Below are 13,601 nucleotides of genomic sequence, written 5' to 3'. Positions count from 1 at the left end.
TCAGGTACATAAAAGAGATTTTGTGAATGAATCGAGTTACCCTTATTCAATTGAGGGGTAACATTCCCTACACCCTTTCCGCGATAGGTGGCATCGACTCCAAGTATAATCCCACGATTGTTTCCATCTCTACCAAATTAGAGAGAGGACCCTTCTATTTGTTGAAGTGCCTTGAAGCACTACAATCAATAAGCCAGATTCCTAAAGAGTCTGAAGGAGAGGGCCAATACAAGATAATGCTTCTTTATCTTATCAGAAACAACATTTGATTCTTCATACCTGGGGTTCCTTGCTTTCTTTGAAGAGTCGACCGTTTCCTTGATGACCTGCATTACTTGTCATTCCTTTGATCATTGAAGATGTCCCTAGAATGATTGTCATCATCATTAAGTGATGTGTCCTTGCTTTTTGGACACTCCTTCGCATAATGGCTGAACTTATTGTAAGTAAGGCATTTGCGTTTCCTTCCACCCTTAGATCTGTACTTCCCATTGAAGTGATCTTGTAGGTAGGCCATCAGAAGCTTCTGCTACGCCATTTTGATAATATTCTCTGCTTTGAATTCACGCTTGGCGAATTTGAAGAGGGATGAGGAATCCATTGATCCTTTTGTCCTTTCCCAACTGTCTTCAGTGATTGCTCTTTCACTCTTGCTTGGGCTTTGGCTTCACCTCAACTCCGATACCATGTTAATTTTAGGTATGTTCTGTGTGTGCTTAGAGCAATTTATTTCAATTTTCACAGTTAGCTCAATATCTTTTCCATATTAGCAATCACATCAAGCATTAAAGTAAATTGGAGATAGAACATAAATATAGATCGAGAAGACAAGCCAAGACAAGAGGACACAAGATGTGGCACTAGCCAGGGACAAAACCCCAAATGTGGGGAACCCTTGATCAATTCTTCTTATGTTCTTCAATAGTTCAATAGAGAGAGAGATAGTACAATTACAACAGAAGTCAACACTTTGACTTATCTAAATAAGAGCATAGATCATCTCTAAGAAGATGATACATGAGATAGTTGAACTCAATTGAAGACATGCTGCTTCAACTGATTCTCCAAGGTGACTCCTTCACCTATCATTGTGCTTCACCTCGTCATTACGCTGCACCTCACCGTGCTGCACCACGCTGCACCCATCATCACTATGATGGACCTCATAACCAAGCTACACACATCATACTGTTGTACCTTATGTCGCCACTGTTGTCCCATGTGCCATTGTTGCACCACGTTGCCACAGTTGTCCCATGTGCCATTGCTGCACCATGCTACCACAGTTGTCCCATGTGCCATAGCTGCACCATGCTAGCCACTGCTGTCCCACTATTAGTGACATTGCTGTTCCATGTTTGCTTTTTGTCCCATTGTTTGCGTGCTGCACCACGCTGCACCCATCATCACTATGATGGACCTCATAACCAAGCTACACACATCATACTGCTGTACCTTATGCTGCCACTGCTGTCCCATGTGCCATTGTTGCACCATGTTGCCACAGTTGTCCCATGTGCCATTGCTGCACCATGCTACCACAACTGTCCCATGTGCCATAGCTGCACCATGCTAGCCACTGCTGTCCCATGTGGCATATTACTGTCCCACTATTAGTGACATTTCCATTCCATGTTTTCTTGTTGTCCCATCACAACTTTCTATCCCAATTGTGCCATCATTGCACTATGCCATCGCTGCTAGCATTGTTGTCCCATCACAATGCACTGCTACATTGTTGCTCTCTGGTTAGGGCATCACCTCCAACCCTATTCCTTCACACGGCTTAGCAATCAGCCCTCTAAAAGACTGTGGTTTACCAAGGGAATATGCCTCCACTCCTATGCTGCCTTTGTCTGCTTGTTTTATCTCAAACGCGGCACATAGATGGCCTCTAGCTGCTGGCTATGGCCTACGGCCTAGCCCAACAACTAGTTGTAGCTGCGGCTCCCTTATACACCACCCAAACAACCCTTAAACAACACTTTTCTCCTCCATATTTGCAGCCTTCCTTGTCCAGCAATCTGCACCCAAGACAGCTCTCAAACAAGCCTCAAAACAGCCCGCTGTAACCTACAACAACTCGGCCTCCCCACAGAAATACCACGCTGTCCCTTTGGCCCTTCAAACTACAGCTAAGACTCCTGCAATCCCTGCTCTAAATCTGCACTTGAAACAACCCCAAACAAATTTGTCTAACCCTTAAACTTACCTCAGAAATACGTTGTCCATACAACCCTTCCACGCTGTCTAGGGCAGCCTCCTAACCATGGTTCCAAGCCTCCTTCTCCACGCAGATTTCAGAGCTATACTTAGAGATATATATCCACACATGGATGCATAGAGCTGTCATAGGTTAGGGCTTGCTAGGACTGCGGCTAGGGTTGCTAAGAACTCTTCCATGGCTGCGTAGATCCTCCTCCTTAGAACTGCGTTAGGGCATTCTCCTTAGGACTTCGTTAGGGCTTATAGAGACTGTGTTTAGGGCTTCATACTAGGGCTCCTTTACCTTCTGCGTTTTAGGGCTTCCTCTCTTAGATTTCTCTTCCACTAAAACCCAGAACAAGTGGAGAGAAATCAAGAGTGAAGTGTGTGTAAAATGACTCTCAAGTCATCTCCTTTTATACTAAAACGTTGAGCACATATGGGGTTTATTTGGTTGCTGGTGACCTTGATGAATTGTCTATTAACACAAATAAATTAGTATTCCATGGGGACTCATCCCCTAGGGTCGGGTGCATGCACCCCTCGCACTCCACGCACCTGGGATGGGGGAACGTTTGGGGAAACGTTTCCCCACGTCCCCCTTTTGGGGAGACGCAGGGAGACACAGGGGGGACGTTTCCCTAGTGTGGGGACTCGACTCCCCAAAAGGGGGACGACTGGGCTTCCCCCTTCAAAATGGGCTATGTGTCCCCCCTTAAATTTGCTTGTAAATAATGATTTATGACAGGGAAAACCTAGTATTTGACCATATTTCCCTACTAATGCTATGCAATTCATGGTAATGTTAAATTCTTAAAGTAAAAGTGCATTCTCCTTTATCTTTCATTTTCATTCTTTTACTTAAATTTTTAACATTACCATGAAATGACTCAGGATGTTTGAGAGTGGTTCCGACCTCATTGGATTTGATATGGAGAAAGTATAATTTTAGATCTCACTCAAAATCCAACAGACTTAACAGTTTTTCAGAATTTCAGGATTCGATGGATTGCAATGTTTCCATTGCATTTTGTCATGTACAAGGGTATGTAATTAGTATTTAATCAAGAGCACCAAGCCCTCTGTGTATTTTAGAGTGACTTTTAGACTCATCACTCCATTGTTTTTGAGTTTTAGCTATATCAATTTACTATTCCAGACTTTATATTTCAGTATCTATTATAGTCTTTTTCTTAGTACTAATTAGATTCTAGAATGATGAGTGATGAAGTTAAATTTTAAATCAATTTAGAACCTAGAATGATGAATTTAATTTTTAAATCAATGTAGATTCTAGAATGGTGAATAATGAATAATGAATAATGAATATGGATCAGAGTATTTCATTATTAAATCTCGTGGTCTATGGATGAATCATGTATGTATTAGTAAGGATGATGAGTATGGATCAATGTATTTCATTATTTAATTCAAATATGTATGTATTATTGTATTTATGCTTTTATTATAGAATATGAATTTGATATATATATATATATATATATATATATTATATATATATATATATATTAAAAAGGAAAAAAATTATATAGCTCGACGTCCCCCCTAAATTTCCCTAAAATTTGAGGGTACTCCCGCACGTCCCCTTTGTGTGTCTCCCCACACCCGCGTCTCTCCGTCCCAAAGTCTTGGTGGAACATTGAAATAGATTCATAACTCCATGAATACTTATCGGAGTCAGATGATCTTTAGATCAATCCTACACCTCTCGTTGAGAGGGATCCAAGAAGAATATCAACTGCCATAAATAAGATGACCCACATGGAGTTTGGCCCTAGTTGCCAATTTTAACACCCATAAAGATTTATAGGAAGATCACACATTGTGATAAAAAATACTATTATTGGAGGGGAAGAGATCTTTAGAACACATTGCCTGGAAGGCAGAAACCCTTTACTACAAGGATATTACATATTTGAGTCTCATAAGCTATCTTGAGAAGGATATTCAAGGTTCCTCAAGAGTTATTGCTTATAAGGTGAAAACCCTTTTGTATAATGATACGATGTATTTAAAGCATCAAGCTAAATTGAAACAACAAATCCTTATGTCTCAAAACTTGGCCTTGGGTAGGACATTCAATACTCCTCAAGGCATATCAAAGGGGTAAGGAATCATTTTTTTTGGGAGGGATTGAAGAGTGAGGTTTACAAATCTATAGTAGAATGCTCAATGTATCAAGAAACAAGGGAGGAAATGTGAATGGCCATGGTTGTTTCATCCCTTATACTCCCCTAATCAAATACGGGAAGGAATGCGCATGGATTTTAGTATAATCTCAACAAAGTAAGGTTTTCATGTACAAACCAATTAAATATGCACATTTATCTGGAAAACAAAGTAGTTATCTGGCAAGTCAAGTTTGGTTTTCATGAAGTAAATTCACTAGCTTCATGGTTTTCCTAGGGTGACAATCAATGATGGAGACCTAAAGTTCACAATCAAATTGATGCAGGAGCATCCAGTGACTAGGAAACAGTTGGAAGTGTTTTGTTTCCCTGTTGGACAGGGAAAGGGTAAATTTAATTTTTGTTAATTTTTATTTTAAATTTCAATGGTAGGTAGGGCTGGAACAACTAAAGTGAGTTGTCATTAAGATTAGTTAAATTAAGCTAGAAATAGTTAAGGAAATAAAATGAGTTAGGGAACCTGGAATATAGTTTTAGAAAATATACATATGTAACTGAAACAGAAATGGATTTATTCGTAATCATTTCTAGAACAGAGAGGAGAGGGTGAGGAAAGTGGGAGAAGAGGAGAGAAGACAATAGGTGTGTGTGCTGTGTGAAGCAAATAAAAACATTTGAATACATTAATAAAACTGAATAATTCATTTATATCTACTGCATTGCTTCTTTTCAAATTTCTAGATTTCTGAGTTCGTTCCAGACAGAGGACAACACACAAAACAGAAGCATATTGACTGTAATTTCCAACCAAATTAGAAGCGAGCCTTTTTGCCATCAAAAGAACAACATTCCAGTGACATACACAGTCTAGGTACATAAAATAAACAAATTTCATTTCAAAATTTTACAGAACTTCAAATTGTTTTCCAGAGTCATTGTATTCAAACTACAAGCAGAATAAATTACAACAGAACCCTCTCAGGGTTTGTAAAAATATTTATACAATTCGACAGAGCCACCGAGGCTTTCCAAACAGCGAATGGAGGACACAACCACAAAACCCATCTCGGGTTAACTATAGTGAGCCGAAAGAGAAATAACATAACTCGATAAGGGCCAACAACCACAAGTAGAATACATTGGCCAAACCCTACTAGGGGTTTTAAAACTCAAACACTTAATACGAAACTGAACAAGGGTTCCATTCATTTCTCCAGAAAACGGAAAAGGGAAAGACCCTACCCTGTCATAAGAAGCCGAGACAGGGAGACAACTGAGCAAAGCCTCCATTCGCACTTGCCACAAATAGCAATCAGAATAGGATTACTTAAAAGTTGCCGAGAAATACAAAGATACAACACAGTAGAAGGAAAGCAAGTTTGCAAAGAGCAAACACCTGAAGGAGAACACCGCTAGAGCCACAACAAACCAGAATGAGAAGAACCCATTTGCTCACAAGGAGCCAGAGGGTTAGAAAAATCTACAAAGTAAGCGGAAATTGAAATTGAAACAACAAATTACCTTGGAAAAGAACGGGAGCATTCCTGGAGCAGAGCTATAAGACCCTGAAGAATTAGTTAAGGCAAACAGTTACTGAATAGTTACAAGAGCACAGAGAAAGGAAAATCAACTACAGGCCTACTTAACCAGCAAACGAACCGGAGAATAAACCTCACAACAAGAACGCCTGAGAACAGAGCAAAGTACCAGTAAAGAGTATATAACAGATAGCAAGAGCGTGAACAACCAAGATAATAGGCAAGTGAAGCCTCACACCACAACACCACAGACGAGCCGAGCACGCTTGACAGAACCATAGCATAGAATACGAACAGGGCATGTTCCAACAGAACCACAGAATAGGAAATGAGCCATGCATGCAACCTCTCTCCTTCATCCTGACCGCATCACAACGAACCACAGTAAAACCCTAAAATCAAATTTCCAGTGGATACAACCTTGAAGCACGCGCCCAGATCCCAAGTTAAACGAGGTTAGGTTAAGTTAGAACCCACACCGGGTTAAGTCACGTGTGTCCCCACCAATTTTTGGTATCAGAGCATAGTCCCTATTCTTCAGTGAAAATGGAGGTAGGAAGGAGAGGTCGAGGTAGAAGAAGAGCAACAAATGATGAGCTACGAGAAGAAATTAGAACCTTGTCAGCACGATTAGCAGCAGTAGAAGCAGGAAGACGAAGAGATCCTGAGGGTGGTGACGACAGTGAAGAAGAGAATGTGACTACGACAGATGAATCAGATGAAGATGGACCAGAACTCAAAGTGTTAAAATCAGTCCTAATGGCTAGCAGCAAGCCTAAGCCCGAACTTCCTAATTACGATGGGAGTCTGTCTGTTGAAGCATTATTAGATTGGATAAGTGTGATGGACAAATATTTTGAATATGAGGAGATTAGTAAGGATAAAAGGATCAGGTTTGTTGTTACTAGATTGAAAGGACATGCAACACTGTGGTGGGACAGTGTGCAAACAGAGAGGAGAAGATTGAACAAGCCTTTGATTAAGAAATGGGACAAAATGATCGCGAAAATGAAGAATAAGTTTTTACCTAAAGATTATCAAATTACTCTTTATAGACAGGTCCAGAATCTAAGGCAAAGAACGATGACTGTGAGGGAGTATACAGAGGAATTTTATAAAGTAAATCTGAGAGCTGGATACGTGGAAGATACTCCTGAGAAAACAACAAGATTCATGAATGGTTTGAGGATGGAAATTTTAGATGAGATTGGTATTCTATCTCCTAGAACTGTGGATGAAGCATATCAGAATGCTTTGAAATATTACCAGAAAACAAAATGCAAGAAGGGGACGTGGTTCCAATAAAGGAAGAGGACAATCTTTCGGTAGAGGAAGAACTACCAGTAGTCATGAAGAGTAAAGTAGCTCGAAGACCTCAGGACAATCGGAAAGAGAAGGTAACACGAGATGGGGAAGGCCATACCAGCGTGGTAGAGGCAAAGGTAATGCCTACTAGTGTTACAAGTGTCATAGATGGGGGCATAGATCCTTTGAATGTCCTGAAGGTGAATAGACTGGACAACGAGGAGCATATGTTGCTCAACCAGAAGAAGGAGAAGCACCGCCACAAGAGGTGGAAAATGTGGTTGAGACAGGTGAAGCCTTGGTACTGAACAAGGTCTTGTTGAAACCAGCTAAGGAGGAAGCTGATTCAACATAGAGGAAAGCATTATTCCGGACTGTGTGCAAGTCCCATGGAAAATGCTGTAAGTTGATTATAGATAGCGGAAGCATTGATAACTTAGTAGCTACATAAATGGTGGAGAAATTGGGGTTAAAAAGGTTGAAGCACCCAACACCATATAAAGTGTCCTGGTTGCAAAAAGGACACCAGCTGCTGGTTGAAGAGCAGTGTGAAGTGGAATTTCATATTGGCAGGTACAAAGACAAAGTAATTTGAATGGTTTGAGGATGGAAATTTTATATGAGATTGGTATTCTATCTCCTAGAACTGTGGAGGAAGCATATCAGAATGCTTTGAAAGCAAAAGAGAAAATTACCAGAAAACAAAATGCAAGAAGGGGACGTGGTTCCAATAGAGGAAGAGGACAGTCTTTCGATAGAGGAAGAACTACCAGTAGTCATGAAGAGGGCAGTAGCTCGAAGACCTCAGGACAGTCGGAAAGAGAAGGTAACACGAGAGGGGGAAGGCCATACCAGCGTGGTAGAGGTAATGGCAGAGGCAGAGGTAATGCCTACCAGTGTTACAAGTGTCACAGATGGGGGCACAGATCCTTTGAATGTCTTGAAGGTGAACAGACTGGACAACGGGGAGCATATGTTGCTCAACCAAAAGAAGGAGAAGCACCGCCACAAGAGGTGGAAAATGTGGCTGAGACAGGTGAAGCCTTGGTACTAAACAAGGCCTTGTTGAAACCAGCTAAGGAGTACACTGATTCAACACAGAGGAAAGCATTATTCCGGACTGTGTGCAAGTCCCATGGAAAATTCTGTAAGCTGATTATAGATAGCAGAAGCACCGATAACATAGTAGCTACAAAAATGGTGGAGAAATTGGGGTTAAAAAGGTTGAAGCACCCAACACCTTATAAAGTGTCCTGGTTGCAGAAAGGACACCAGCTGTTGGTTGAAGAGCAGTGTGAAGTGGAATTTCATATTGGTAGGTACAAAGACAAAGTAATTTGCGATATCATGCCTATGGATGTGTGCCATATCCTATTGGGTAGGCCCTGGCAATATGATCGGAAAGTTGTTCATGATGGAGAAAAGAATTGTTATAAATTTGTGAAAGATGGAGTAAAACATACCTTAGTTCCTATGAAGGAAGAAAATGCAGCAGAGACTAGTGGAGTGAAGGCACTACTGATGGGAGGAAAAGAGTTCCTACAGCAGATTGAAGACAGTGATATAGGCTATGCAGTGGTGCGAAGGGCGAAGACAATAGTATTACATACAGAGATTGCTGATTTACCTGTAGAGATACAAGACATGTTGCAAGAATTTAATGACATTGTGGTAGATGATCTACCAGACAAACTGCCACCAAAACGGAGCATCAGTCACCATATCGATTTTATTCCAGGGGCTAGTTTGCCGAATAAAGCTGCTTACAGAATGAGTCCTAAGGACAATGAAGAAATTAGAAAGCAAGTACAGGAACTGTTGGATAAGGGATTAATTCGGGAAAGTCTAAGCCCATGTGCTGTTCCAACTGTTCTGGCTCCTAAGAAAGGAGGAGAATGGCGAATGTGTACAGATTCTCGGGCTATAAATAAAATCACTATCCGGTACATGTTTCCTTTACCTAGGATGGACGATATGATGGATTGCCTGAGTGGGGCAGCATACTTCTCAAAAATAGATTTAAAAAGTGGCTACCATCAAATCAGAATACGAGAAGGAGATGAATGGAAAACAACTTTCAAAACTAACGAAGGCCTGTATGAATGGCTGGTTATGCCATTTGGTTTAAGCAATGCTCCTAGTACGTTCATGCGTTTGATGAACGAGGTGTTGAAGGAATTTATTGGCAAGTTCGTGATTGTGTATCTAGATGATATACTAATTTTCAGCAAGACTAAGGAGGAACATCTGCGACATGTCAGGTATGTGATGGAAAGATTACAACAAAACAAGTTGCTGATAAATCTTAAGAAATGTACTTTTTTCAAAAGAGAGTTGATATACTTAGGATTTGTAATTTCTGAAAATGAATTGAAAATGGATCCGGAGAAGGTTGCAGCCATAGTTAGCTGGCCATCTCCTAAAAATTTGTTTGAAGTCAGGAGTTTTCATGGATTAGCAAGTTTTTACAGGAAATTTATTAAAAACTTTAGTGGAATTTGCTCACCTATGGTGGAAACTTTGAAGAAGGCCAATCAACCTTTCTGTTGGACAGAAGCGACAGAGAATAGTTTTCAATTGTTGAAAAGGAAGATTACAGAAAAACCAGTCTTAAGGCTACCAGATTTCAGTAAACTTTTTCAAGTTCGATGTGATGCTAGTGGAGTAGCCATCAGAGCAGTACTCAGCCAGGAGGATAAACCGGTAGCTTATTTCAGTGAGAAATTGAATGAAAGCAAACATAAATATACATCTTATGATAAGGAATTTTATGCAGTCATCCAAGCTTTAAAGCATTGGAGACATTATTTGTTGGCCAAGGAGTTTGTTTTGTTTTCAGACAATTCAGCGTTGCAGTATATTATGCAACAACACAAATTGAATCATAAGCATGCGAAATGGGTGGAGTACTTGCAAAGTTTTACATTTGTTTTAAAACATGTTAAAGGACGAGCCAACAAAGTGGCAGATGCGTTGAGCAGAAGGAGTTTAATAATGCAAGAAAGCACAATACAAGTACTTGGGTTTGAGCATCTGAAAGACTTGTACGAGACAGATACAGATTTCAAGGAAGCTTTTGAAGCTTGCCAGAATCCACTGTTGAGAGATATCAGTCCTTGGCTGGACTATAATATACAGGAGGGGTTACTGTTCAAGGGAGGACAGTTGTGTGTTCCGGAAAGTTCAATGAGGGAGAACTTAATCCAGGAAAAACACAGTGGAGGCATGGCTAGACACTTTGGCATAAATAAGACTCTAGATCAATTGAGTCACTTTTATTATTGGCCAAAAATGAAAAGGGATGTACAGAGGTTTGTAAGCAGGTGTAAAGTGTGTCAACATGCTAAAGGAAGTAGTCAAAACACAGGGTTGTATACACCCTTGCCCATTCCTAGCAGACCATGGGACTCTGTCAGCTTGGACTTTGTCTTAGGTTTGCCAAGAACTTAGAAAGGATTCGATTCCATCATGGTGGTGGTGGATTGTTTCACGAAAATGGCACATTTTATTCCATGCAGGAAAACAAGTGATGCCACTCACGTAGCACACTTGTTCTTCTCTGAAATAGTTCGATTACATGGTTTGTCGAGATCGATTATCTCAGACAGAGACGTGAAGTTTACAAGACATTTCTGGCGAACCCTGTGGAAAAAGTTGGATACCAAATTAAACTTCAGTTCAGCTTATCACCCGCAGACGGATGGACAAACGGAAGTTGTGAACAGAAGTCTGGGAAATTTACTAAGAAGTTTAGTTGGTGAAAATTCTCGACAATGGGATCGCGTGCTTGCTCAAGTGGAATTTGCTTACAATGATTCACCCAACAGAAGCACGGGAAAAAGCCCTTTCCAAATCTTATATGGAATGCATCCAAGGGGCATCCATGAGCTACGGGATTTGGGACAATTGGAACGCAGGAGTGCTGATGGTGAAGATTTCACAACAGCAATCAGCGATCTGCATGAACAGATCAAACTGAAATTACAGGACAATAGCCAAAGGTATAAACAGAAAGCAGATTTAAAGTGACGGGAAGTACAATATGAAGTAGGAGATCTGGTTTTGGCACATTTACGCAAAGAAATATTTCCTAGGGGCACCTATAATAAATTGAAAATGAGGAAAATTGGCCCTTGCAGAATCCTTCGAAAGTTTTCTGCAAATTCTTACGAATTGCAGTTACCTCCAGATATAGGAATCTCACCTATATTTAATGTCGCTGATTTATATCCTTATGTTGCTTCGAATGACAGTGATAGTTCAGAGAGACGAACACGGACTACCCAGGAAGAGGAGGAAAAATGGATTCGACAGATGCCCCCAGCAAAGCCTTTAGAGATGGAAATGATATTGGATACACAGGTGACCAGGAAGACGCGAAAGAAAGAATATTTGCAGTATCTGGTCAAATGGAAGGACCATCCTATTGAGGATAGTTCCTGGTTGGATGCTACTCAGATCCAGCAAGCCGGGTACTCTATTGAGGAACTCATGGACAGGAGCCATGAAACAAAATTTCCCCGGGAGCCTGATGCAGGAGCATCCAGTGACTAGGCAACAACTGGAAGTGTTTTGTTTCCCTGCTGGACAGGGAAAGGGTAAATTTAATTTCTGTTAATTTTTATTTTAAATTTCAATGGTAGGTAGGGTTGGAACAGCCAAAGCAAGTTGTCATTAAGATTAGTTAAATTAAGTTAGAAATAGTTAAGGAAATAAAATGAGTTAGGGAACCTGGAATACAGTTCCAGAAAATAACCATATGTAACTGAAAAGCAAGTTGTCATTAAGATTAGTTAAATTAAGTTAGAAATAGTTAAGGAAATAAAATGAGTTAGGGAACCTGGAATATAGTTCCAGAAAATAACCATATGTAACTGAAACAGAAATGGATTTATTCGTAATCATTTCTAGAACAAAGAGGAGAGGGTGAGGAAAGTGAGAGAAGAGGAGAGAAGACAGTAGGTGTGTGTGTTGTGTGAAGCAAATACAAACATATGAATACATTAATAAAACTGAATAATTCATTTATATCTACTGCATTGCTTCTTTTCAAATTTCCAGATTTCTGAGTTCGTTCCAGACAGAGGACAACACACAAAGCAGAAGCATATTGACTGTAATTTCCAACCAAATCAGAAGTGAGCCTTTTCGCCATCAAAAGAACAACATTCCAGTGACATACACAATCCAGGTACATAAAATAAACAAATTTCATTTCAATATTTTACAGAACTTCGAATTGTTATACAGATTCATTGTATTCAAACTACAAGCAGAATAAATTACAACAGAACCCTCTCAGGGTTTGTAAAAATATTTATACAATTCGACAGAGCCACCGAGGCTTTCCAAACAGCGAACGGAGGACACAACCACAAAACCCATCTTGGGTTAACTATAGTGAGCCGAAAGAGAAATAACAGAACTCGATAAGGGCCAACAACCACAAGTAGAATACATTGGCCAAGCCCTACTAAGGGTTTTAAAACTCAAACACTGAATACGACACTAAACAAGGGTTCCATTCATTTCTCCAGAAAACGGAAAAGGGAAAGACCCTACCCTGTCATAAGAAGCCGAGACTGGGAGACAACTGAGCGAAGCCTCCATTCGCACCTGCCACAAATAGCAATCAGAACAGGATCACTTAAAAGTTGTAGAGAAATACAAAGATACAACACAGCAGAAGGAAAGCAAGTTTGCAAAGAGCAAATACCTGAAGGAGAACTCCGCCAGAGCCACAACGAACCAGAATGAGAAGAACCCATTTGCTCACAAGGAGCCAGAGGGTTAGAAAAATCTACAAAGTAAACGGAAATTGAAATTGAAACAACAAATTACCTTGGAAAAGAACGGGAGCATTCCTGGAGCAAAGCTATAAGACCTTGAAGAATTAGTCAAGGCAAACAGTTACTGAATAGTTGCCAGAGCATAGAGAAAGGAAAATCAACTACAGGCCTACTTAACCGGCAAACGAACCAGAGAATAAACCTCACAGCAAGAACGCCTAAGAACAGAGCAAAGTACCAGTAAAGAGTATATAACAGACAACAAAGCCGAGCAAACAACAAAGATAATAGGCAAGTGAAGCCTCACACCACAGCACCACAGACGAGCCGAGCACGCTCGACAGAACCATAGCATAGAATACGAACAGGGCAGGTTCCAACAGAACCACGGAACATGAAATGAGCCACACATGCAGCCTCTCTCCTCCATCGTGGCCGCATCACAACGAACCACAATAAAACCCTAAACCCCAATTTCCAGTGGATACAACCTTGAAGCGCGCGCCCAGAACCCAGGTTAAACGGGGTTAGGTTAAGTTAGAACCCACACTGGGTTAAGTCACGTGAAGTCATGTGTGTTCCCAGCACAAATTTTGGTAGGAGTCACCCTTACT

At 40.5% G+C, this 13,601-nt stretch overlaps 1 protein-coding gene across 3 annotated transcripts in view; it reads left to right on the top strand.

The window, feature by feature from the left end:
* The window catches only part of LOC149167975 (uncharacterized), a 159,849-nt gene that overhangs the window by 60,717 nt on the left and 85,531 nt on the right, over nt 1–13,601 (top strand). The gene's annotated exons all lie outside the window — the stretch shown is intronic.

Source organism: Pinus tabuliformis, chromosome 5_1 (assembly GCF_031772625.1).
Source record: "Pinus tabuliformis cultivar Carrire ecotype Pingquan chromosome 5_1, CPIR1, whole genome shotgun sequence".
NCBI classification, from domain to species: Eukaryota; Viridiplantae; Streptophyta; class Pinopsida; order Pinales; family Pinaceae; genus Pinus; species Pinus tabuliformis.
The sequence above is the reverse complement of the archived record's forward strand: the minus strand, read 5'-3'. Positions and strand labels throughout refer to the sequence as shown.